Source organism: Crocodylus siamensis, chromosome 5, assembly GCF_052110815.1.
Source record: "Crocodylus siamensis isolate JL-2025a chromosome 5, ASM5211081v1, whole genome shotgun sequence".
NCBI classification, from domain to species: domain Eukaryota; kingdom Metazoa; phylum Chordata; order Crocodylia; family Crocodylidae; genus Crocodylus; species Crocodylus siamensis.
In genome coordinates, this window is record NC_143399.1 from 62,741,067 (window position 1) to 62,768,002 (window position 26,936).

Consider the following 26,936-nt stretch of genomic DNA (forward strand, 5'->3'; position numbering starts at 1 on the left):
TAACTGTGTAAAAATATGAAGAAAAACATTGTTTTCAAAACTAATAAGAAAATGAAGGGAGGAGGAGGACATATTTTGCACAGATGTTATGTGTCACAAAAGTATCCTATCATTGCTGCTATGATATGATAGATTACTAATATTGGACTTGTATGCGCATTCTGTCTAGTGAGCTGGCTGGCAAAAGCTTGCACCAGACATGAGACACCAGGCTGGAGGAATCTGCAGGCTTGCCAGAACTACAGCCAGCTGCAGGCAGTGAGGTTAATGACAGGCCTGCTCAGAGGACTGAGCCAGCTGTAAAAGATAAGGGTCTGGCCAAAGGAAGTAAAAAGGCTCCCAGAGAAATGAGTCAGAGAGGCTGAGATAGAAGAGCTGGGAGAACTGGAATTCAGTAAGATAACAAAGTAGTAAAAGGAAGGGAGTTGGTTGACTAGTGGATGCAATATCAGGACAGAGACTCTTTGGGCACCTCCAGACAAATGCAGTTGTGTGGTATGTGGCACTGCAAACATGTTCGCAGCACCACACACCGCACGGTCTGGCATTCTCCGCACTGCAAGGATGTGCTGCCTGAGTGTGCGCTTCGCCAAGATTTTTGTCCCTGGTTTTTTTTTAAGCCCTGAATATCCAGGGGTAAAAAAAAATTCAGAAAAAAATGGTGCGATGCGCACTCAGCCTGTGCGTGCTGTTGAAAAGCGGAGCCATGCTGCGGCTGCTGGCCAGGCTCCACAAAGCAAAACCGCCAAGGCTGCAGCCCCAGGAGGCTCCCAGAGCCCCAGCTAAGTCTTCTGGGGCCAGCACAGTATTCAACACAACCTCTACCCCACCTGAGGCAACTTGCCATGTGCCAAAGCATGGGCATTCCCCAGGGATAAGCAGTGGCAGTGCAAGGCATGCTGCTACTACCTGTCCCCAGGGAATCAAACATCCTGGATGTGCCCTGTGGGTCTGGGAAGAGACCCAGGGTCGTAAAGTTGGAGGCAGCAGTACTACAATAAGGAACTCACCCCAAAGAAGAGAAGGAGAATTGCAGTGGGAGACGAAAGCAGCAGACAGCCAAAGGCACCTTCTTGTAGTATGTGAATTAATCCTTCAAGGACTGTGAGTGAACCCTGTGTGGACCATGTTAAAGTCTGAGTTCTGAAAGGAGTTTATACTGGTTCCTAAGGGGTAAGTGGGCCCTAAGAAATAAAGGATTTTGTTTAGTTAAGGGACTGTTTGAGCTAATTACTCTCACATATGCTACATTTCCTTATCTTGTTTTGCCTGTGGAATTGTTATACTATTTGTGGCACTCATGTTTCCTGCAGATAGTGATGACCATCTTGTAGCTATAATTTGAATAAATCTGGAACAAATTTCAGCATGAATGTTAATCAATTTTAGCATGAATAATTCTTTATTAAAATATTTTGAAAGTTTATTGTTAATCTGTTCTCCATACAATCAGGGTTATGACAGTATGCAGTATGATACAAATCATTGGCCTCCAAGACAAACGCAAATAAAAGTCTATGAACACATAATAGGCAGGAAATTCAACACAATAAAAACAGAATAAGTTCATATGAATCATGCAGTAGTCTTGGTTCAGTACTGTTTTGAAGTTAATGAACCACTGAGTTCACTGGTATTGGATCAGATACCGGAGTTACATTTGTAATTGTATGTCAAGGTCCAGTGGATAGGACACTGGACTGCTATTTATACTTGGTGCAAATTACCTCACCTTTCTTATTTCCTATTGTCCTTTTTTTTCAATTTGGAATATAAGCTCTTTTCAAAAAGTCTCTTAACATGCATATGTCTAGTGAATACTAATAGGATGCTGATCTCTTTAATAATAATTCAGTCACTTTTTTATGTATGGACTCATGTGGCTCCAATAAGCATTCCAAATATTTTTAACAGGAACATTTAATTTAATAAAGAAACCACATCAACTTAGCCTACTACAGAATGACTGTAAAAGAGTTTGCACTTTTAAAAACAAAAATTTTAAATTTTAAAGGTTTTTTTTGTTTGCTTTTGTTTTATGTTTTGATACTATATATAATTCCACAGCCCAAAATAATCTTTAAAACTTAGTTCATGGCATTAAAAGGTGGGGCCAAAAATTTAAAACAGTGAAATTACAGCAGAATCTAATGCTATGATTAGGTGCCCAAACAGGCCTGTTTTCTGGTTACTTAAGTCAATGGGACGTTGAGATCCTAATTGTATCTGAAAATCAGTCCGGCTCTGTTTACGTACCCATCTATAGATGTGGGTAGTCTTTTAGATGCAAGCAAAGGCATGTCATGTGTGTAGAGGGGAGAGGCTTCCACATAACTCTGCTTTGGTTTTCTAGAGAGCACTATTTTATTACAGAATTCTGATGATGAAGCCAGTTTATATGGTAGAATTTGACATGAGTCCTTTTCTTTATCATTACTCAAGTGGATTATTGTCCCCCTTCTCATAAGGTCAGGAGGGCGGTATTACACTGGCCATGCCTACATGAGTGATGGGCTGTGCGCTTGTTACTGAACAGTCATTTAGTACTTGCATAAGCAAGTACTAAACAACTGCTCAGTAACTAGTGTTACTGCGCAGTACTGTCACCGCATATTTTTTTCCCAGTGCTACTGTGCAGTACCTCATTACTACTGCACAGTATCATTGCTGCATCGTTAGTGCCTGGCAATGCTACTGCACCATAGAACCAAGCTACGGTGTAGTAACTCAATGCTACTGTGCCATAGCGTCTCACATAGATGCACCTAGTGAGATATTTAGTTTTTAAATAGTTCACCTTGGATGGAAACAACAGTAAATCAAACAAAAATTAAAAGAAGCCTCGACAATACTTGCTGGTGTGGGCACATAAGATGCTTTACTTGAGAGTAGAGCTCATTATTGCACAATAAGCATCACCATTTACACGTGCAGGTGCTTGCTGCTTAGTAATTGGCTCTAATCATGAATACTTTTACTACCTGTAAATACAAGTAGCAAATTTATTCTCAATTACTTACTGCACAGTAGCACACATGTAGATGGTCAACCAGGAGCAAATGTGGTCCTGGTCAGCCGGACAGGAGAAAGTGGGAGATTGGTCCCTTCCCCCAGGAGCTGTCTGCTACTGGGGCAGGCTCTTATCTCCTAGTACTTGGTGTGCCATTGCGATTGAGGTATGGGGGCTAGGAGAGTCTTATCTCCTAGTGCTGGGTCTGTGGTTGTGGGGATGGTGCTGGGAGGTTCTTATCTCCGAGACCTAGCTCTGCAGCTATGGGGCCCAGCTCCCAGCCCCCAATTTGCATCACAGGGTCTGGGCTGAGTGAACTTGCAGCCTGGGACCCGCAGCCACAGAGCTGGTGCTGGGAGAAAAGGATCTCTTAGCACAGGCCCTGTGACTATGGAGCTGGCACTGAGAGATAAGATGCTCCCAGCCTCGGCCCTGCAATCATGGAAAAGGCGCTGGGAGCTCCCTGCTGCTGGGGCAGGAGGACATTGTTCCTGCCCATGCTTTTGTGGTGAAGCCTGCCCAAGCAGCAGACAGCTCCCAGGGGTAGGGAGCAATATTCCAGGCCCTGCCAGGAAACAGCTGGTTCCCGACCCTGTGCTTCCTCCTAGCTGGGCAAGCACCCAGGGGAGCCTAGAGCTCTCTCTGGCTGCTGCAGGATCCTTTTACAGGGCTGCAGGGAGCAGGAGGTGGCTGCTTCTAGGAGAGGCAGTAGAGTCAACTGATCCTGTGTTATTTGCATGTGTAGATGCACCCACTGTTATGTATTCATGGACACATCTACACAAGGTGCTACTGTGCACTCATTACTGCACAATTATTTAGTGTTAAATAAATGCACAGTAACCAGAGTTACTGTGCAGTAGCTCTGGCAAATACCTTTAAAGTGATGCTACTGTGCAGTAGCCTAACAATTCTGCACAGTAGCATATTATTACTGTTAGTACTGCAATATGCTACTGCACAGTAGTATTTGGATACTGTGCAGTCAGCACCTCATGTAGCATGCCCAGTGCTATCCAAATGCATATAATTAAGTGAAGGGCAGAAACACCCGTTCCATAGGGAAATACCATACATTATTTATTTGTTAAAACAATATGTTATTTCTATCAGTGTTTATTTTCTGCAGTGGGGACCTCACATGCTTCACATCTATGTATGCAGGGTTTTCAGTTAATTTTTAACTACACTATCAGTCGTTTTAAGTACCCTGTGATTACCTTGATTGGAACAATATCACATTTTTTTAAAAATTTACTAAAGATAAAAATTTTATGAAGTCAGAGAAGGAAAACTGAAGTGACAAATATAAAATGAAAAGGAAGACAGATAGATCCAGGACAAATCATAGTTTTTGAAGCCAGCATCTACAGATAACATAAATGTTTCTGACAACAGAAAGGAAAAACACGTTTAAACAAAAATTTCATTAAAAACATTTTAATATGAAAGTAATCTTTTTTCCCTCCAAAAACTCAGAAAACATTAATGAATCCTAAGACTTAAATGCTTTTTCTTTTGTGTTCAAACTTTTTCCTGCATAGTGATTTAATTAGTTTTCCTGCATACATTCTTACAGTTCAAGAATTAATAATATTCTAGAAATAGATAACACTTAACAGAAATAACTTTTATTTAACGGAAATATTATCTGAGCAATATTATTTATCAAAATGAATGTTGTTTTGAGGGTACTATGACACTGAAAATTCTGGTTGTTTGAATAAAGAAATTAAAACAAGCAAAAAAGAAAAACAAACACAAAACCCAACAACAACCAAAAAAAGAAAAAAGAAAATATCCTATTTTCTAGTAGGAAGTATTTTTGTAGAATTATCCATTAAAAATTCACACCAGACTTTTCAAATCTGGCTTTCAAACAAAGTAGCCAACTTATTATAACAGATAAATATTTACAACCTTTAGTGGCTTCAGTAATGCGCTTGGTATCTATCAAAACAACCTCCAATTGTGTTCATAGGGCATGCCCAGATGAGCATGCATGTGCGGTTTGCAGCTCCGCAGACCCATTTGCAGCATTGGAAACTGTATGGGCTACACGTGCAGGCATTTGCTGCACTGCTAATTTGCAGTATGTGTGTTGTGGGGGAGGTTATGACACTGGGAGATCCTGGTGTCACAAAACACACACCTGAAAGAAGTGGGGTGGTGCATGTGGTGACAGCGTGCACATCCCAAAACCAGAGCCTGGCTAGCTGGAGCCATACTCCAGCTGCTGTCTAGGCTCTGTGTGCCAGATTGCCACTGCTGGAGCCTTGGGAGGCTCCCCAGGATCCCAGGTAAGGCTGTTGGGACTAGCCTAGGTGCTGTCCCCATCCACCACTACCCAACCCGGGGCAACTTGCCATGTGCCAGGCACATATGTATATGCATCCTCTGAGGACAAATAGCAGCAGCACAACTATGTGGCACTGCTATCTGTTCCCTGGGAAACACAGGTGCACATTTGTCTGAACATGCCCATAGTAACTGACCAAATAGGTTGTCACTTACAAAAGCTCATGCCTCTCTGAGCTCCAAGGTGCCACTTCCTGCCTGGCTTCTGACTGACATGGCTAAGTATTTTTCTCTACAAATATGCTTAGATGTGGATTAATTTCTTAATGTCTGAATATTTTAGCATGCCATTTACACAGGGATCCTTGAAGGATTGTGCATCATTTGCCTCCCCCTCCTTCCCCACTCAGTGAAAGAAAGAAAATTTCTTGGAGGAAAAGTAGAAGCTTATTGCACTATTCTCATTAATGAAACAAGAGCAGGCATAAACATGTAGGAGTTTTGTTCCATCTTACTACTAACTTAAGAACAATTTGCAGGTGATAAAATATTTATGATATATATAAAAACATGATTGTACTATGTGTTTTAAATGCTGTATAAAGCCAATATTAATACACTTCGTATAGTAATATATTATAGTATGCATGTTTTATTTTACTCTCTTAATTCTTTTAGAATTGTAAAATACAATTATATATTCCATCCTTTATGCCATGTATTTTTATATGTAACTAAATTTCCTGAATACATCATATTTAAAATAGGCTCCATATCTTGGTCTTTGAAGTGCCCAACAGCACATATGTTTGGTTCACTTGTGCTTCTCCAAAGGAATCATAATTGGTAGATAATTTTAAATAATATGATGCTACTCCTGAAATCAATATTGTTTGAATGGGCTGATGCACAATACTATTAGTTGCAGGGCAGCTTTTCAAGGTAAGTGTATGAATGCAATGGACATCATGTTCATGACAGGGATCCCCTCCAAGGTTTCTCTCTTTTTTTTCTTTTTTTCTTCTTCTTTTTTTCCATGCAGCATCAAGGCAATGTCAGTGGGGGAAAAATTGCAAATATCTAAATTGGAATCTAGCATATTCCTTCAGGGTCTGTTCTGAAGCTGCTTTGTGAATAAAACTTGTATTGAAATCAATAGGGATCCCACATGTGAAGAAACTGCAAAATCAAGATTTTAAAAGAAAAACTGAACAGTAGTAAATGCTGCCCTCTGTTTGGCTCTCAGTAATGAAATTTCACCCTCTCAGACCATCAGTAAAGACAACGTGCTTGTTTGAAATTAAATTTTCATACTAGTTGTAATTACTCTAATTACTCCTCTGTACTAAAAAAAGAAAATCTGATAGCATTTCAAATATTGCAGTGATTGTGCATCTTTTCACTTCAGACCAAGAACCATACATAACAGTTGGGTGATCATTAATCAAATGATATACAAAGTCAGCCAGGGTTAAAAGTATTCTTAATTATTTTTTTTACAAAGATTTCAGGAAAAAAAAACCTCAGCAGTGGAGTAAAAACCTGACATCCATGTCATCTCCTAGCCATTGTTAGAATGGATGACTCCCTACCACCTGTGTCTCCGTTACCTCTGAGCTTGGCTGTGGGCCACAAACTATTGCTCAATAGGTGGTAATGAATAGAATTACATCACAAATAACCAATTAAAGTGTAATGAAACATGGCTCAGTCAGTCAATCCTGTGTTAACAATGCAATATGCACAAAGATTAAATTAGCCCTTATAACTAAAATAAAAAGAGGACAAGCCCGATGCCATTTTCAAGTCACAAAATCTATACTGTATTGTGCTATATGCCCAAACTTGTGTTAATGAAGCCATGAAACTGCCATTTTGTTTCTATTGTGTTGATGAATAGAAAACACAACTCCAAAAGGTAGGCTGACCATACATCCTTGTTTGGTCTGGACCCTCCCAGATTCTGCATGCTGGTCCCAGCCAATCGGTCAAAAGTCCTGGCCTGGAGTCTGGTGGGGAGGCTTCTGGGCAGGCACCATTGCTGTGTGGAAGCAACATGTGGTGCAGTACATGTGCAGGGTGGCAGTGGCCCTGTCAGTGGTGAGGAAGTGGGACGGCTCTTCTTCGAAGGGCACACTGTGCCTCCTACTCCTGGATTGTTTATTGGCATCAGGCATATACTTGTATTGGATCTTCATTCATTTCATCTTGGACCAGCACTACACTCAGTCCCTGTCATGGACTTGCACTTGCATTTGTTAGGCAATATGCTTGACCATATTCCTGTTGCAGTGCCCTTTGCAGAGCTGGTCTTGGGCCTCCCACTCACCCCAGATGGTGACCAGTTCCTTCATCTCCCTGTGGCTCCAGTTGTGCGACCAGGGTTGGGTACTGGAGGAGCACAGGACAGTTTCTTCTATGGTCCACAATAGTAACTGTTGGGTTCTGGTGTATGCAGTGGGTGAGGGTCTGGCTGCAGGAAGGAGGAAGGATGGAAGTAGCGGTAGATGCACATAGGTGTGGGACCTGGCCTGTGACTAACCCTATCACTCCAGCTGGTGTGGGCCATGCTCAAGAATAACTGGGGCTCCATTAGCCAGACCACCCTATGACCTCAAGCTTTCCAGGGGCTTTCAGCAGATACCCCCATGATTCTGGCAATGCCTTATTCCCCAGCGTAGAAATTTCCAATGTCCTCTACCTGCAACACTTAAGAGAGCTTGTTATGCCTTACCTGCTTCTTAAGTTTCTAAGGGTATCTGCCTGCTTGGTCCTCAGTGCTCTACACACTGTCCCCAGCCCTAGTACTCCAGGAACATGTGGGCCAAAAAGTCCTTGAAGCATGGCAGGTGCACATGCCTGGGTACCTGTTAACAATGGCCAAGACTTGGACATCACAGGGTCTTGTCTGTGCAGGCTTAGTGCTGATGTTTTGCCTCCTGCCAACCTGACCCACAAGAGGTAAGCCACCTGCACTGGCTCCTGCTTGGGAGTGGGGAAGTGTCTATGTTGGGGTCCAGGTGGCAATATGCCTGTCTATGGTCTCTGAGATGTGGTGTGAACATACCAGAGTTAGGGTCTGTGGATCTGGGCCTTAACACAGGGGTTATCCTGGATTGTGTTGGGGTCTGCATGTATGTTGTACAGTACTTCATGATGGGATGTTGGGGCTGCTAGCACATGGCCCAGGGACTCAGGTGCCCAGGTCCAGGGGCTCATGCAAGGGCCTGTGGCTGGCTGGTGGCTGGAGGTGAGGCTGGGGAAAGGAGCTTTGTCTGTTCAGTGCTGAGACCCTGGGTTTAAGGCCTGCTTGGTGTTTTTCTGTAGCAGCTAAGTGCAGGGCAAGTGCTAGTGTATTCATTTGGGGTAAAATGAAACATTCTGTTTCTCCCAAATGAAACAAAGCAAATTTGAGATTGACCACCAACATTTTGAGATGTTCAAGAGATGGGTAGGAGGGCCACAAAGCAGTTTGGGATCCCAGAGGATGGTAATCTAACTCAAATCATTAGGTCAGCAATGGAACAGATCAAAGCTGCCTCCCCAATACTTAAAATGTTTCATTTATTCCCAACGATTTTTAGGTCATTCCTTTCAATCTAATTATAAATGATTTTAAAGGCGCATGTTACCAATTTAACTGACTTTTGAAGAATAAGGGCTCAATATGAAATACTCCTGTTCACTGTGATTTGTGTAGTTTTGATGCATTATGCAGTATAAAAGTGGAGCTGTTTGACTGATATCTGTGTTATTCAATATGCATATTTATATGCCAGAATGGCTCTAAGAGGAATAAAGGTTCTGTTGATTTAACTGAATAACTGCTGTTCAAAGCATGTCATTTTTTTCATTTTAAAATAAAATTAAAGTATTTGTACTAATGAAAGCAATTGATTATTAGATTTGTGATTCATCTTATGCTGAGCTATCATTGCTTATTTTATTACTTTTTTTGGTTTGCTGTCTTACTGGAAACAAAATTATATTATTCTTGCCAAAACAAAGACAAAACAAAAAAATGTTGGTGGTCAACCTCAAATTTGCTTTGTTTCATTTGGGAGAAATGGAATGTTTCATTTTACCCCAAAAAAGAGTATTTTGTTTTGGCGTTATTTAAACTCAAAGGTCAAACTATGTCCTTAAGAACTTCAAATCATTTTCCCCATATGTTTCTCAGGAAAATCTATGTACCCTATTGGACCTCAGTTTATGAACTTTAGTTTCCCCATCCTTTTTTTGTTTTAGTCAGTGCTTTTTGCTTTTAGCCTCATTACTATTTGCAATAAAATTTACCCAGTTTCATATAGAACCCAGTTCTATATGGTCCTAACTGTATATGGAACTGTAGAGCTCGTTCCATACAGAAACTAACTCTATCAATCGTCACAAGCCTATACAATATATTTAAAATATTTAGTAAAGCAACTAAAATGCTGGCTTGCATCCATAGATGCTTCTCAAGCAAATCCTGGGACATCATTCTCTCCTTGTACTCAGCCTTGGTGAGGCCGCAGCTGGAGTACTGCGTCCAGTTTTGGGCTCCACAATTTAAAAAGGATGTGGAGAAGCTTGAGAGAGTCCAGAGAAGAGCCACACACATGATCAGAGGTCAGGAAAACAGACCTTACGACGACAGGCTGAGAGCCATGGGGCTCTTTAGCCTGGAAAAGCGCAGGCTCAGGGGTGATCTGATGGCCACCTATAAGTTTATCGGGGTGACCACCAGTATCTGGGGGAACATTTGTTCACTAGAGCGCCCCAAGGGATGACGAGCTTGAATGGTCATAAACTACTGTGAAACCGTTTCAGGCTGGACAAAAGGAAGAATTTCTTTACTGTCCGAGCCCCCAAGGTCTGGAACAGCCTGCCATCGGAGGTGGTTCAAGCACCTACATTGAACACCTTCAAGAGCAAATTGGATGCTTGTCTTGCTGGGATCCTGTGACCCCAGCTGACTTCCTGCCCTTTGGGCGGGGAGCTGGACTTGATGATCTTCCAAGGTCCCTTCCAGCCCTAATGTCTATGAAATCTATGAAATAAAAACCTTATCTTTCTTCCATAGAAGTAAGAACAGCATTTTGAATGAAGTAGAGTATGAAGAGAATTTCACAAATTTACTTTAAGACTAAGACAGTGAAAGTAAGTTTTGTTATAAATTTTTACGGTAGACAGAACATGGTATGGTGCCTACAGTTAAGGTTGCATGAATGTTTCCATTTTCAGTCATTTTGAACCACTTAGAACTGTGAAAATCTTGTAATTCTCCAACTGAATTTTGCCAGGTTTGTTCACAGCCCTGAAGTGATTTTTCTTTCTTTCCCTGGCAAGTGCATGAAAAATAACAGCTGCTGTTTTCAATCAGTAGGAGAAAAAACATGTTTGAAAAAAATCTTATATATATATTTTATATATAATATATATAATAGACTTGAAATTAGGCAGTCCCTAGCTTTACATGATCCACCTCTCTTCAAATCTCTATGATCATATGGTTGGTGCAGACATGCGCTAATAGTTCCACTTAATGGAAAAGGATGTAAATGGGCTAGTGATTTGTTCACAAGATTGTTGGAGATTCAGCAGCTTTGGGGGATGCAACTGCTTCCCTTAAGTAGTGTTGTCAAGCACAGATACTTATTGAGTGGTATTGCATTTCTGGCATTGGTATGATTCTTTTAGAGAAAATTTGTTATTTTTAAGCTCTTTCCCTCTTGTTTCTGTGCTGGATATTTCTGAAGTACCTATCACTGTACAATGGCAGCACTAAGAGCTGTATTGGGTATACTCCCTCTCACAAATCCACACACATCCATACAGCAATATGGGATGTACTGGAAAAGGAAAGTTCCAGGAGTTCTGTTCAGTAGCTGCATCAAAGACCTGTTTCAAAATGAAATGGATAACCTCCATCTCTAGAGATAAAGATGAACAGACTGTATTCATTCAACCTCTATGCACAGAACTTAGAGGGTCCAGTGTTTTTTGTTGTTTTTTTTTTAATTTCAAAATGAATGCTTTATTACCATTTCTTGCTTCAGAAAACTGAACAGCTGCTGCAGCCTTTTTGGATAAAGCTGTTGAAGTACATTGAACATACTGATAAAGCTAACTGCACAGAAAAATGTTCAGTACCATTTAAAGAACATGTAGTTCTGAAGTTAGAATAGATTTTCAAAACAAACCTGGGAGTGATGTATATACATCCCGACTAACATTCCCTCCACACCCCCTTGTTAAATTAATCTAACATTGTTCTTTGTTACTACTGCCTTTGCCAGTTTACCTTGTCTTTAGTTTTCCTTCTCATTGGTTGAATGTTATATTTCCTTCTCTTTCAGTGATTTGATAATTTTCAATTTTCAGAATTTCATGCATGTTTCTCACCTGAATTGTTTCTTTTTTATATCTTCTCTCCTTCCTTTCTATAACACTTCCTTAGATTTTTATACACGGGGGGCGTTCAGTATTATGTTTTTTTTTCCTATGCTTCCACATTGCTCTGATCTCTTTTTGGATTTTTTCTCCATGCTAATATTATTATTTTTGTTCCTGATTTTAGGTTCTTTGGGACTGATGCACCCCTCTATTTTTTTTTAAATTTCTTTCCTTCTCTAATTATTTAGCATCTCACACTGCCCCCCTCCCATTTCTCAAGGTGTCTCTATAGCACAAAAAGGTCTGAGGCTTTCTCTATAGCGATCAAAACACTGGCTTGCATCCATAGATGCTTCTCAAGCAAATCCCGGGACATCATTCTCCCCATGTACTCGGCCTTGGTGAGGCCACAGCTGGAGTACTGTGTCCAGTTTTGGGCTCCACAATTCAAAAAGGATGTGAAGAAGCTTGAGAGAGTACAGAGAAGAGCCACACGCATGATCAGATGTCAGGAAAACAGACCTTATGAAGACAGGCTGAGAGCCATAGGGCTCTTTAGCCTGGAAAAGCGTAGGCTCAGGGGTGATCTGATGGCCACCTATAAGTTTATCAGGGGTGACCACCAGTTTCTGGGGGAACGTTTGTTCACCAGAGCGCCCCAAAGGATGACAAGGTCAAACGGTTATAAACTACTGCAAGACCGTTTCAGGCTGAACATAAGGAAGAATTTCTTTACTGTCCAAGCCCCCAAGGTCTGGAACAGCCTGCCATCAGAGGTGGTTCAAGCACTTACATTGAACACCTTCAAGAGTAAATTGGATGCTTATCTTGCTGGGATCCTATGACCCCAGCTGACTTCCTGCCCTTTGGGCAGGGAGCTGGACACGATGACCTTCTGAGGTCCCTTCCAGCCCTAATGTCTATGAAATCTATGAAATCTTTGTAAGCTGAAAACCTGAGCAGATTAAAGGAACTGGCCCAGGACAAGACAGGTTGGTGAAAATTGACCTTTATTTTATGCAGATGATGGTATAAGTCGTGATTGACCTTCCCCAAATTCTTAGTCTCCAGATTCACCACTTCTAGAATTATCATGACTATTCAAGCAATTAAACATTGTCTATAAAACTGTAGATTCCTTTGAAAGAAGGGTCCTGTGTGGCTAGTCACTTTACTTCTCCATGCACATTCCTCTTCCATTTTTTATTTGCTGTGTCTAGTCCACTTGCATGTTCTTGGAAGTATTGAGTTTCGTTTACCTTGCTTGCGTATTGTACCTAATACAGTGAGATCTGTGATGGAGACCCCTGGGTACGGATGGGAGATAAGAGGTGGGGGATTGCAAATGACCTCCCTGGCTTTCTTTGGTCTCCCTGAGAGACCCCTGAATCCAGCCCAGGTATGGTTTCTAGTCATAGGCTGATTAACACATGGGCCATCTGGGCCCAGGCCCAGGGGCCTCTGCTTCAGCGTGGATGAAATCAGTGGCCTGGCCAGGTCAGGAGTGCACAATGCAGCAGGCTGTGGCTGCCAGGAACCATTTGCTGCTTGTAGCCAGACTGAGCCATGGCGGAGTGAGCTCAGTTCATGCCGCACACCCAGAGGGCAGCAGCTCAGCACCCCCAGCACTGGTTTCAGTGTGGACCTGCAGGCAAGGGCAGCCGTGGCACCCACCTCAGGCCTGCATGAGGAGCATGTCCCACTCCTGCCACTGCTTCCACTGTGCCACCTGAAGTATCAACATAGATTATTCAAGAGCTTTCATTGCTGGAGCTTTGTTTTCTAACGGTACTGACCCTATTAAACTTTTTCCCATATGTAGCTAGTTGGGGAAACTACGGCACACACCACTATTGCAACACGAACACGGTTGAAACAGAAAAATTACAATAAAATTTATCTGTCCTTCCTTTAAAAGTATGACCAGTGACAGAGAGAGGGTCAAGTCTTCCATTTCCTGACAAAACATCACCTATACATTTGCACAGTCTTTCTCCCTGCGGAGCAGTTTTCAGCTCAAATACAAAATTGAGTGTCTTTTCTATACAGTAGTATATATTTCAATGTTAATTCTGCCTCTGAAGGGATTTTCCACTTCCATTCTTCCCTCATAAAGTCCATGTTTCCCCATAGGTTTGCCACTACCTGCAAGTTGCTTCAAAAGTTACAGGCCAGTTTGCATCCTGATCCTGACATTCCAAACTCCACCAGTGAGACTCATTTCTGGTACAGGAACCTTTTTTCTCAGTAAAACTTCCCAGAGTGGGTTAGCATTGCTGTGGCAAGCTGCTTCTCACAGTTAAAGAGCAAAGTCATTCACGAGTTCTGTTTTTAATTCAGTTGCTAGGGCAGGGAGTCTAAACAGAAGACTGTCACTGTCTAGCATAGGAATCATTGCCACCAACTCCTTTTTCTTTTTGGCTACTGGTAAGGACTAAATCACCAGGAATTTTCCTCAAATCAGATCCTAAAATTATCCAGTGGACCCTCCCCCAACCCAATCATTCCAGCCTCTGAACTCTTCCTTGGTGTCCCATTTAAGATATATATATTTTTAACAGCCATCTTCATCATGGGACTAAGCAGTCCTTGGACTCCTACAAATAGGTTGTGAACCAACTTTTCAGGGTTCATCACTTGGCTGGACCAGAGTTATTACAGCCCTGGTATCCCAGAGAGCCTCAATAGGTGTCCTACCCTCTGCCACCAGCACTGAGTCTGGGTTACTTTCTCTGGATAACCCTAAAAGCACTCTATAAACCTAATATTCAGAGTCCGAACCAAAAGTTGGGGTAAAGAAAAACACTTGGACAAGAAATCTGGCATCTTTCTTGTGATCTACAACCTCGTTTCAAAACATAATGCTATATGTATTTGTCGGACTACAGTGGGCTTTGAACCAGACCTTAAATTCTGTCCAGCTACTGGCTAATGGAAACAAAATAGTGGATGATTGAACTGTGTCTTTCAAAGATGCACTAAGGGTGAACATGCCTTGCATAAGATTGAGAACCAAAAGTATGTTATTTATTTAGCACTGAAACAGAGAAATAAAGATTGGGTCTGAGACTTGGAAATTATCTGTGGAGCTGTCAAAATTATGTAGGAGTCTCTTCCTGCATGTTGTGGAACTGCATCAAAATGTACACATATGGGGAAAAGGGGTGGGTAATCTGATCATTCTGAATGTGAACACTCCACTTGTATGTCTTACAAATGGTTCTTCTAATCTAAAAAAAAGTTAAGTGGTGTATTAGGTTTGGATTAGGTGAATGGTGATCAGGGAAATGATCATAAACCAGAGTTTATGCTGTTCTTTTATGAATGAAGAAAACATGGCTGATCTTAACTCTCCTAAGAGAAAATCCATATTCCACCCATCTTAGGTGAAATGGGAGACAACCAAACAAGAAGTAGAGTGGCTGGAGTCTTCCTCCATTTGAACAGATAAAACATCATATTGAGCCTTGAATTAAAGTCTGGAAATAAATAACTATTATATTTGTACTAAAGACTGCATTATCATGGACTGCATTCGTAATAGAAACTCTTCCCTCAATCCTTCTGGTTTTGTTTGGTTCTGTTTGATTTTGAGGAGCTGATTAAAAGGTTGCAAATACAAGTATTTGTGAAGGTGCCTAAAAATCCTATGTCGTTATCTTTGAGCTGAAAACCTTTTTGTATTTAAAAATCTTTGTTTTCCCCTGTCCCCCTCATCCTGATGTAGATATAGAGAAATGCATTTCTAAATGTTAATTTCTCTTGAATCTAAGTGGAGTTTTACATTCTGGAAGCGGTGATAACAGCATAGACTATTTCCTTGGAAAATAATCTTCTAACAACTAAAAAGGTTCAAATTCTTTTTTTAACCTTACCAAACATTAAAATTGTTTCCCTTAGAGCTTTATTACTATTGTTTCTTGTCCTTTTCTGCATTAGAGAGAGGTAGTTAGCAGTGTTAGTTTGAAGTCAGGCAGAACACAGGGTAGAAATGCACCCTATAGACTATCGAATTTAGGGATGGATAAGCTTTTGTAAACCCGAAATGTGAACAGGCACGCACAGAGTACTTTCTCAAAAAGGGATTTGAATACAAAAGAGAGGGAAGGGAGGAAGGAAAGGTAAAATGGGGATGGAGGGCAGTGCTGGGAAAGGGAAATCATCCCATAGCACAAAAGGGGTCACAGGAGCTAATCCAGGTAAAGGGATAAGAATCTGTAGTCTCCGTTTAAACTGTTCTTAACCCACTATCTGGTCTGTGGACTATTTCTTGTTCCCCAATTTTCCATTCGAGTCAGCTTTAAAGTTCCATTATTTAAGGACACCCTGTCTGGGCATGTCCCCATGAGTGCACACATGCGGCTTGCAGCACCTCAAAGTCAGTTGATCCCAGAGATCCTAGTGTCAAAAACAACCACTGCTTAAAAAAGCGCCACAGAACATGTGGCAACAGTGAAACTGGAGCCTGGCCAGCCAGAGCCATATTGGCCAGGTCTGGCTCAGTGCTGCCACCACCTTGGGAGGCCCCCAGGACCCCAGCCTCCCCTAGCCTGTCCGGGTCTCCTTGCTGTGCACTGGAGTGCACGTGCAGTGGCTCAAATATGTGCTGCTGCTATTTGTCCCATAGGAAACATGCACCCTAGCACTCCCTTGGACGCCAAAAAGGAACATCCAGAAATGCCACCAGTTTCTGTGTGTTTTTTCAATTTGATAACGCATCAGTGTCCTTTCATTTTTTCATGTAAGGATTGTCCCATATGTCCAATATAAACAAAATAGGGGAACTGAAAGCTGAAAATAGCATATGTGACAGTAGAGGTGTGGTGAATGAACCTTAGCTGTTATAATCCATGTTATTTGGGTCAGTGATGATATGGTCTAGGTCTGGAGCAAGGACTAATGGCTCCTAGGAGTTAGCTGGACATATCTAGAACCCTGTTCATAAGAGTTAGCCTTGTGTTTCTTTTATACAATTTTTAGAAGTAAGGTATTCATAAAAATGCAATGTTCCCTAATAATTAATCTCTATAAATGTCCCTTTCCTCATTAATAACCACACCACTAATCTGTTTGAGCATTCAAATAGCTTTCTTCTAAATGTTCCATGTACCTCTTTGCTTGCAATGCGCAAATAGGGAGAATTTACAATGATTTTCTATCTCTTTTAGACTCCCAAACACTTTTCAGGTTGATTAAGTCCAGGATGGCATTTACAAAAGTCTCTGAGATTTTTAAACAGAGATTTATTTATTTTTAATAAATATGTGTATACTCCATGTGGAACAGACTCTTTCCTGCACTAGCTCCTTATCTGCATCTCTGGATTGCTCCCATGAGATGAGAAGGATTAAAACTGATTGATGCAGCTGATACTATAATTCTTCCTTAACATTTAAGAAAAGCAAAAACTGAAATCATCAGGTTGAGAACATTCTGCACTTATCTCTATTAACATATTTGGAAATAAAAAACCCCCCCAAAAGTGCAAACACTTAGTTTAGTAAAAATGAATTAAAAATACGTAAGTATACGGAAGCACTATGTTTTTTTAAGGAAACATACATCTCTGTAGAAAATGATTTTTTGTGTATGTAAAGAATGTTACTTTTAGTAGCTGGCACAATAGGAATGTGATATTTTTAGACAGTCAATTAGTTTGGATTCTTCTTGACTGAAAAAAATGCCATGGTCCAAAGGAGTAAGCACAATACTTAGGATTTTGGCTTGAGAAGATCAGTATACCTTATTTTCTCAATCTGCAGAGTGAGATGATAACAAGCAAGCCTCAGTCCAACTTCACAAAAATGACATAAATATGTATTAGTTATTGGTTGAGCCACTCTTTGAACACATGAAACTTTGGATACATGCTAATTTATGGCCTCAGTTCTTAATGGAGATATGTCTGCACTCTGTATTCATTACCACAAATGCTTAGTAACCTATTGGCTATCTCAGTACAGTGACCAAGAAAGTGTAGCAAAACCCCTAGTTTTTCTTTTTTTTTAAATTTTGAAATGCATTTCCTCCCTTCCCCAACTATTTCTGATTTTTTCTCTCCCCCTGTATTCCCTATAGATAAGTATTAGTAAGTTAAGACATAGGATAAGCATTAGCATTTTTGTAGCAATTTTTTTTTCTCTCTTCTTCTTTGATCCAATGTTTTATATTGTATAATTATTATGTTTATACTGTTTTACTGATTTTTACTGTTTTTTCTATTGACACTACATGATTTAGGCCTACATGTGTAAATTAGCATAAGTAATGTCAAGGTATGTCAAGTTTCTATTTTGTATGTCAAACCTCCATCTTGTGTCCTCCTCTGCCTGGGTGTAACCTATGACTCATGTCTAGCCAGTCTCATGTACATAGGTTCCTGAATGAATGGGGATGAATGAGGGTGCTTGAGATACAATGGTAGCAGGCCTCTACTGAATAATTAACAAAACGACTAGACCACCAGCTCAATGACCAGACCATTCCCTTCCATGACTCACCAAGGAATTTGAAAGACAAAGACCCTACAGAAATCAGCCAACCCACTATTTCAACACAGACACCTGGAACTGCACGTCCTTGCCTAGAGTGCACATACTCAGTACACCAGGGCTGACCCTTGCCTGGGCTTGCCCCTGCCACTAGGGTCATAGAAGGTCTGCCCCTATAAAAAGGGGTAGTGAAGATAGACCCAGTGGGATACCCTCACCTTCTGGACCAGCACTAAGCCACACCACCTATCTACCTAGAGACCCTGCCGGTGACCCCCTCTGGACAACACCTTGCTGGAGAAGACCCTGACTGGCCATCGAGGATCAACTCCCAGCCCAGGATAGGTAGCTATCACCCACCTTCCTTCCACAAGCAAAGGACCTGGACTCTGTCCCTACACACCTTGATTTCAATCCTTCTACCAAGACTTTTTCTCTCCTGCTACCATTGTGTGTGTGTGTGTAGGAACCAATAACTTCATGGGGCCGTGTAGTGTGTTGTCTGTTTAATAAACCTGTTATTTTGAAACCCTGAGTTGGGTTTTTATCTTATTGACCTCCTGACCCTCCTCCTTGATTTCCCAGCTGTCTTCCAGCTTTCTGCCTCTCTGTTTCCTGGCTGTGTCCTCCTCGCCACCACTTATCTGTTTCCAATCTGCCAGCTTTCTGTCTCCCTGTTTCCTGACCCAATCTCCCAACTTTCTGCTTCTCTGTTTCCTGGCTGTCTCCTCCTTACCACAGGGCTTTTTCCCTTGCTTCCACGCCAGCACCAGGTGACCCCAAGTAACCCTGGGGCCACTTGACCTTCAGTAACCTCAAGCACCAAGTTTCCCCAAACACCCACTAGGGTTAACACAAAGCCATGAAAGTGCGTGTTTGTGTATGTGTATTGGGTGTGCAAGTATTGACAACTGATTTATGCTTAATTTTTGGTATGTATAGTGTGTATGTGCTTGATTTGGTGATAGGTGTGCACTAATTTTGGATGTGCATGTGCCTGAGTTGGCAGTGTGCGTATACGTGCCTAAAGTGTGTGCATGCACCTAATTGATTTTTGTGTGTGTGTGGATGTGCAATTGTGTCACACCCTCCCATCTAACAGCACAATTTTGAGATCCTGAGATTTGGCCTGGCCCCACAGGACAACAAAAGGGTGGGGGAAAAAAAAAGAATGAACTACCTTTACACCTCTGTAATGATGGAGCTTGGTGTGCCGGTACAGAGAAGGTCATTCATGGCTGACATAACATCAGTTCTGTGGTTCTGCAGAAACAGAACCAGACTTAGTAGTACATAGCATGAGCAACCACCCAAAGCACTGTGGTCAGGGAACCACCACACACACACACATGTGCCCACACACCCTGTCCTACCCTACTTGCTGCTTGTGCCAGATGAAGCCATTGCGGCAATCTGATAGCAGCTAATCCTGGGGGTTGAGCAGTGTGGCCTACCCCTCCTCCAGCCACACATGGAGCTGCTTGGAGTCAGCTATCTGGGGCAGCAGCATAAAACACCCTGGGCAGCAGCAGCAAGAAGTGGTTGCTGCCAGCACTCATTCAGCTCAGCCTTCTGCAGCTGCACCCAGACCTAAACCCCACCTCCTGCCACCACCAGCCTGCTTGTACATGAAGCAGCTCTCACCAGGATCCACTTATGATCTGGAGTGCCCCAAGTGCCCAGGACTGTCCTGGGGCCTGCTGCTTTCCCCCTCCTCCCACATCTGAGGCAGCCAGGATCAGGCAGGGGCCAGGAACAGTGAGGGTGGCAGAGGCAGCAGCAGCAGTCAGGAGCTCACCACCCAGAAGAGTTTCACTGGTGGTGGCAGCAGTTGCCAGGCAGGGTGACAGGCTGGGGAGAGGGTGCCCAAGGCCAAAACAAAGGCAAGGCCATGGTGCCTAGCAAGAAAGGAGTGCAGCTAGGTGACTCCAGCTTATGTGCAAAGGGCTTTACCAACACTGACCTGCTGGGGCTGGAGACTGAGCTGCAGCATCCCCCAGCCACCACCACCAATGCCAAGCTTTAGGGTAGCTCTGAGTGGCAGCAGCATACCACTGGGGCTGGGCTTCCTATGTGGGTAGCCCTGCCTGCTGCCTGCTCACCTGCCCTTCCTGCCACACTACTGAGTTTCCACTTCTTCCTGGTCCTGCTGTCTCGCACTAGGCCAGCATCTCAGGTGAGTGGACACACGCTGCCCCCACAGTAGCCCATGGGATCCCCTACCACCCCCAGCTGCTGAGGCATGTGTGTTCCTCATGCATGCACACCCCCCACACACACCCCACCCCTCCCTGTACACACACCCACACCCCAATCCCCTGCACACACCCCAAACACACAGCACTGGTGACTTGGCAAGGGTGCCGGTGGGAGGGTGCCAAAATACAAGTGCCAAAATACAAGTTTGCCCAGGGTGCTATTTTCCCTGAGGCCAGCTCTGAGTAGAAGACTGTATTTTCCAGTGCTGTTAGTTCAACACCATGCACAAACTCTGAAGCTCTTTTAATATAATTGAAATCCTTTTTTAATTTGTTGATCTGTTATACAGTCAGAATTTAAATATATGTGAAATATATTCTGCACTATAAAAGTGGCAGATTTCATAATCTTTATAAGATACATTTCTGAATTTATGATTGGAAATCAGGCCACAACTGCTTTGCCTGATCACTCATTGTTTAGAGTGTGGAACACACCAAGGGAAAATAACACATCCTACTAATTCCATGATGTCAGATTCTGTGCACATTTTTTGATAATGGAATAGGCGAGGATCAAAGTAAGTAGTCCTCCATGAAGTCCCTCAGATGAGGTCCTGGCCTTCAATCTGTTTTCCATTAAAAATGATATTTGTTTTAAATGTAGAGAAATATAGAGCATACAGCATGTGCTATTATACCTTTGAGAGATGGGTCAGTATATTTTTTCTTAGGGGTATTGTTGCCTATATACATGCAGTTTCATGTCCAAATTATAACATATCAGAACAGACTCAATTAACTGAATTCGCTCTATGTTCTAATTAGAATGCTATAGCATGGCTTCTCTATCATGTGTATAAACTCCATGCATTTCAAAATGGCCACATGGTGCTTTATCAAACCTCATTGAATAAGGTTTAGATAAAGCCTCCCACATCCTTTTTTAAAAACATGGGGGCTTAATGCATGTAATGGTGAGGTGTTTTCATTAGAGCAGCTGTCCAGGTACCTCCCTAATTAACTCTCCCCCAGTGCTGAAATGGTTTTCAAATTAACAAAACTATATTTGCTTTTAAGGAACATTTGAAAATATGTCATGATTATTTTTAATTATTAATATTTATGTTTGTGGGGGTCTGGAGTTAGCTATCCTTATAGACACCAGTGCTGCAAACACTGAAACACATATACACCTGTAACAGATGGCCAATGTGGACTCACTAGATTGGCTTGAGATACTTACCCTGGGCTAGAAACAGTGCCAGTGAACTCTGAGCAACCACAAGGGTGGAGCAGGAGAGCCCTGCCCTGTGGAGAAGGAGAAGTCAATTGAAAGAAGGTGTTTTCAATCCCCTGATTTGAATGTAAGGGGGATGGCCGGGGTTGGGGGCCCACCACCCTGAGCGCTCGTTGGCCAGTTTGCAAGCCAGGGAGGGACTGCCGGAGGGGATAAAAGCAACAGCTGAACCAGTGTGGGGGCTGGTGACAGTGACTCCGGGGAATGACGCAGGAGGTCTAAGAAGAGCTGGGGTGAGGTGACGCAGCAGAGGGAGCAGACAGACCCCTCTGAAGAGCCTCGAAGGCCCTGGGAGAAGAAGGCAGCAGCAATCAGCCATGCCTCCAGCCCTGCAGCAGAGAGGGAGCTGCAGCCAGGGTTTGGGCCAGAGAGCTGGTGCCCGAAGGCCCCATCACAGTGTGCTGGATGTGCCGGACGTCCCGGAGGCTAGGGGTGGCAGTTGGCCCCCCACCCCACTGAAGAGAAGAGGTAGCAGCTAGGAGTGCAGGCGCCATCCTTATCCGGAGCAGGGAGCTGGGCTGGTGAGTTGAGGAAACCCCTCGCCTTTCCTGGGGAAGTGGGACAGCAGCAGGCAAGGCACTGGGATCCTGAGGAGCAGCAAAGCGCCAGGATGAGGGTCCCTGAGAGCTCAGGGTCCAGGCCAGCATTTGGACCAGGATTGGCATGTGGGGTGCCCAACCCATCATCTGGAGCAGGGGGTTGGAGCAATGACCCCTGGGAGCTGCCTGTGCTGCTGACCCTCTGCTACTGACTACCCCAGAGGGGACTCAGTCCTGTCTCTTATTCTGCAGCTGATGGTCATTGGATGGAGCCCTAAGCTTTGTGTTTTGGTCATGCTAATTGCTGCAGGAGCCTACTCTGTTACTTGTTGCTTGCCTTTTTCATTGCCACAGAGGTTCACCCTTCAGCCTCTTTGTGGGGTTGGGGTTTGATACAATTTGATTGCTGCAGACCAGAAGAGCTTAACCTGTTGCAGTCTGTCGCTTATTGGGAAGCCTGTTGGAGCTGCAGGGAGTGACCACCTTGCTTCCTTGTGGTAGCACCTCAGCAGTGGCTAAAAGTTGCCACTACCTGTGGTTCTTGCATCAAGGGTTGACTAATGAATTCTGGTTTGTTTTGTGATTCTGGTTATGCCATTTAAGTTCACTTGTAAATAACCTTTCCTATTATTCTTGTTTTGTAAATAAAGTGTAAATAGTTAAATTAGTTAAGTGTTAGACCTTCTTGGGACCATGGGCTGCTCTGTGGGGAGCAGGGGCTAGCTGGAAAGTAAGTTGGTGCTAGCCGGAAGCCCTGCCCCACTCTCACCACACCATCCCTGATATCGGGCAGGAGTGGCAACTATTGGGTCACCACCAAGGTTACACACCTTTACTTACAAGTATGGTTTCATTAAAATCAAGGACCAGTTAAGTAGTAAATATATAGGCAGGAAGAATAATTGGTATTTCAAGGAAGTATTAAAATCTGAGAAAAAATATAGCATGCTCCAAAGCAATAATTAATCTCACACTTTTGACTACTATCAGATGAAATTCACTCTATAGTGTAGAGATTTTGGGTATGTACAGGCATTATATTTAGATCTCCCTAACTGAGCTTGCAACCATTCATAGGGCTTAAATCATGCAGCCAAACATGGTGCACCCCATGTAAAGTAAATTAAATTCAGAGGTGAACTAACTTGAGATCAGTCTGGGTTAGCTCTATCTAAAACAGGTTATCCTCACCTAATGAATGTCTGCATGTTCACAGTGCAGCCCCAAGGCTGGGAAAGCTGACCCACTCACCACAGCTGTTTTTATCCCCCATGAGTACTCTTCCTCCAACTTGGCAGCTCTCCTCACAGATCCATGAGCCTCCCCAGATGTGCCAACCACCCCCTAATACTCTCAGCCTCTGAAGCTCATTGACCTCCAGCTGTCCATGCAAACACAGAACCTGATTCAGGTTTAGATGGCTCAAAATAAGCTGCCTAACCTGATTCAGGTCATTTGAACACTTGCTCATAGGCTGTCACTGGTACCAGAATCAGATGCAAAAGCACAGAACCTCCTGTGGTTTAATTTATTCTGCTTCCCCTTCTTTACGTGATAACTTAGCCCTCACTTAGTGCATGCAACCCTGACATACAATTCTTTCTCCTGCCTAAGAAGATTCAGCAAGACTCCTGGAAGAGGTGTAATGGTGTGGCCAGGCACCCAGGGCAGCTAGCAAACAAAAGGACAGTTGTGATTTCTGGTTGCTCCTTCTGGTGCCAATGGAATGATTGTACGCCTATGGTGGCAGCTGGGTTTTTTTCTGCATCCCCCTCAAAAGTTGGCAGCCAGAACAACTGTCCCAATGGTCATGACATAGTTATACCACTGATCCCTTGATAGCCAGGCATTACACCATTTAAAATGGACATACTTGTTCACTTACTTCATTTCATAGAAAGAAAAAAAAAAGATTTACTGGGCTGGAGAGATGAAGCAAGAGAAAATACCACTTTATCATCTCGTGGTTTGGGTACTCACTGGGTGCATCTATGCATGTGCATTAATGCACATTAGCCTATTTTAATGCACATTAAAGCATCACTTAAAAACCATGGCCACTTTTACACATATTCTGGAGGTGGGGGGGTGACGCTTTATTTAGGGTGGTTCTGAGAGCTGCTGTAATTAAAGTGCCATGTCTCCTGCATCCTTATCCCTGCACTTAAAAATTGTGGCAGGGGCTCTTGAATGAAAGCTCATTCAACAAGATTTAGTCCAAGTGCCCTACCACCATTTTTAAGCGTGAAGACACTGATATACAAGAAGCAGGAGGCTGCTGGAGTGTGGCAATTGCCATGCTGGAATTGCAACGCGTTAGAGCAGTGTTGGCACTTGTGTATAAGCACCATTTGCTCTTTAGCTAATGTGCAGTAAAACAGATTAATGTGCATTTTTCTAGTAACTCACAATGGTGATACTAGATTTAATGTTCATTAACTAAAGTACAGCAATGCACATGTAGACATGCCCTGCATGACCTAAAGAAGTCTTTGAATCCAATTCTGAATTAGACCCTAATTCTCCTCTTAATTTTGGGGCCATAATTCTGCAAGTCTTATTTATGTAAGTAATTTTGTTTTCTCTGCAGAATAAATTAGCCTACACTGGGCGCATCCACTCATGATGATTAATACACAGCAGACTAATTCTACTGTGCATTAGCACACACAGCAAAAATTGTGTTAATAAACTAATGTGCAGTAGTCTATTTCATATTAAGCATCATGCAATGTGTGTGGTCATGCTAATGTGCCATATGGCACCCTACCGAGCATTTATTTAGTACTTGATTATAAATTTAATGCTTAGTAGGCACTGTGCATTAATGAATGTGTAGGCACACCCACTGAGGTCTACAGGGTGCAGCTAGACTCCTATTTAGTTACCTAAGCTATCTAGTTTCTGAGTGTCTCTTTGTTCATGGACACATATTGCACTTCAGTTTTGATTCATTTTCAATTTACAGTTTTAAAACACATGCAGGTATCTTTATTTATTTACTTTTGACTTTTAGTTTGAACTCTACACTTAACGAAAGGACTTTTCATATCCTGTTGACTTCTTTTTCTTGTTCGTAGGGACAGAGCTATGGATGTACTATGAATGACATTTTCAGTAGGATTATCAAGTAAATTACTATGGAAATTAGATGCCATTTAACCCCCCCCACACACACACATATACAACAACAATAAGAAAAGGCCCCCCTCCTCTGCCCCCCCCAAAACACATACAAAACCTGAACCTTTTTAGAAGTTATGATTATGAAGAGCATTTCATTTTATTCTTCCCCTTTTTAATTATTTTTAAGTGAAAAAGGGTCTTTATTTTCAAATACCTTTTGTTCTTTCCCTCACAATTTTGTTTTGTCAAAAGGAAAGTTTATAAGGAAACTGGTTTATGAGCTGAAATATTGTTGTACTTTTCCTTTCCCTTTTTTCCCTGGCTAGTGTTCTGGGTCTCAGTAACATGCAATTACTGTAACTGCCAAAATGAGCACTGCCTCAGAAGAAAGTAGAAAACACATCTGCTGTTGCCATTACTGAAAGGTAATTACATAGCTAAATCAAGGGAAATAAGTAGTACAATGTAAAGAATACTAAAAAATAAATAGGATGTAAAATGCAATTCTACCCTGAAAAGTAATTATGTGGGTATTCCAGCTTCCTGTTCAAGGTGTTTCTTGGCTCTGATTCTGACCTCATTTATACCAGTGTAAATCGGAATTAATTCCAAAGCCAATGGAATTAGAGGGGTGCAAATGAATGTAACAGAGACCTTCTCTATACCTGTGTTTAGTCCTGATTTAACCATCAATCAGGGAGCACTGGAGCTAAACTGCTGACATTCCCAAAGGAAGACAAGGAAAGCTGTAATTTGTACTGGTGTACCTTGATTCAGATTCAAAATGCCACCAATGAAAATCACCACTTTCCTTCTATACAGCTAGGGTTCTTTCCATCAGTCTATTTTTATTGATTGCTAGTCACAAGTGAATGAAACTGATGTGTAAAGAAAGCCTAAAATCAGATTCAGGTAATTTCTGATCTGAACTGAGATACCAAAACACTGTGGTTAAGACTCATGTTAAATTTGATTCATCCTACTTCTTGGGCAAGTATAATTCAGAAGACACTTTTACTTTGAGGTGTGGTACTTCTGTGACTTGTTTTATGGCAGCTATCTGGATTGAGTCTAAAAGTAATATATTTATAGTAATATCCTTAAAGCTTGCTGTAATCTTTGATATTTGTGTATCCCTCTCCATTTCTGTTATTTTCCTGCTTTGAGAAGCAATGGTGTATTCTTTATGCATACAATACATTTTTAATGTATGTCATATGCATAATTTTTTTTATTGTAAATAGAAAATGGACCTAGTAGACATTAACTGATAGCACGTTTCAAGAGGGTGAAAGTACAGTTTTATAAGTGTTCCAGTTGCACCAGTGCTCCCAATTTCAATGGCAGCAAAAGAGGACTCTCAGAAAACTTTTAGTACACACCATATGTTCTGTAACAAAGATCTTCAATCTAATTTTTTTTAGATTTTTTTGTGCGTTTTAGTCTTGTATGTGTTGACATGAATTGAGTTTCAATGCTTGCACATAAATGACAGTTAAATGATGAGTTACCCTCTGAGGAATAATTTATTCTGTCCTTGATCCACATTACTGATCAAAGCCAGTAAATATAATGGCACTTAGATGAAATAATTAA

General features: G+C 42.2%; 1 long non-coding RNA gene across 1 annotated transcript in view; it reads right to left on the reverse strand.

Annotated features, from left to right (window-relative positions):
* LOC149864162 (uncharacterized) overlaps nucleotides 1–26,936 on the reverse strand; it is a 96,086-nt gene that overhangs the window by 19,283 nt on the left and 49,867 nt on the right. The window contains exon 2 of the long non-coding RNA XR_016442764.1: nucleotides 19,358–19,440. This is a non-coding gene — a long non-coding RNA (uncharacterized LOC149864162). The remainder of the gene's footprint in view (nucleotides 1–19,357; nucleotides 19,441–26,936) is intronic.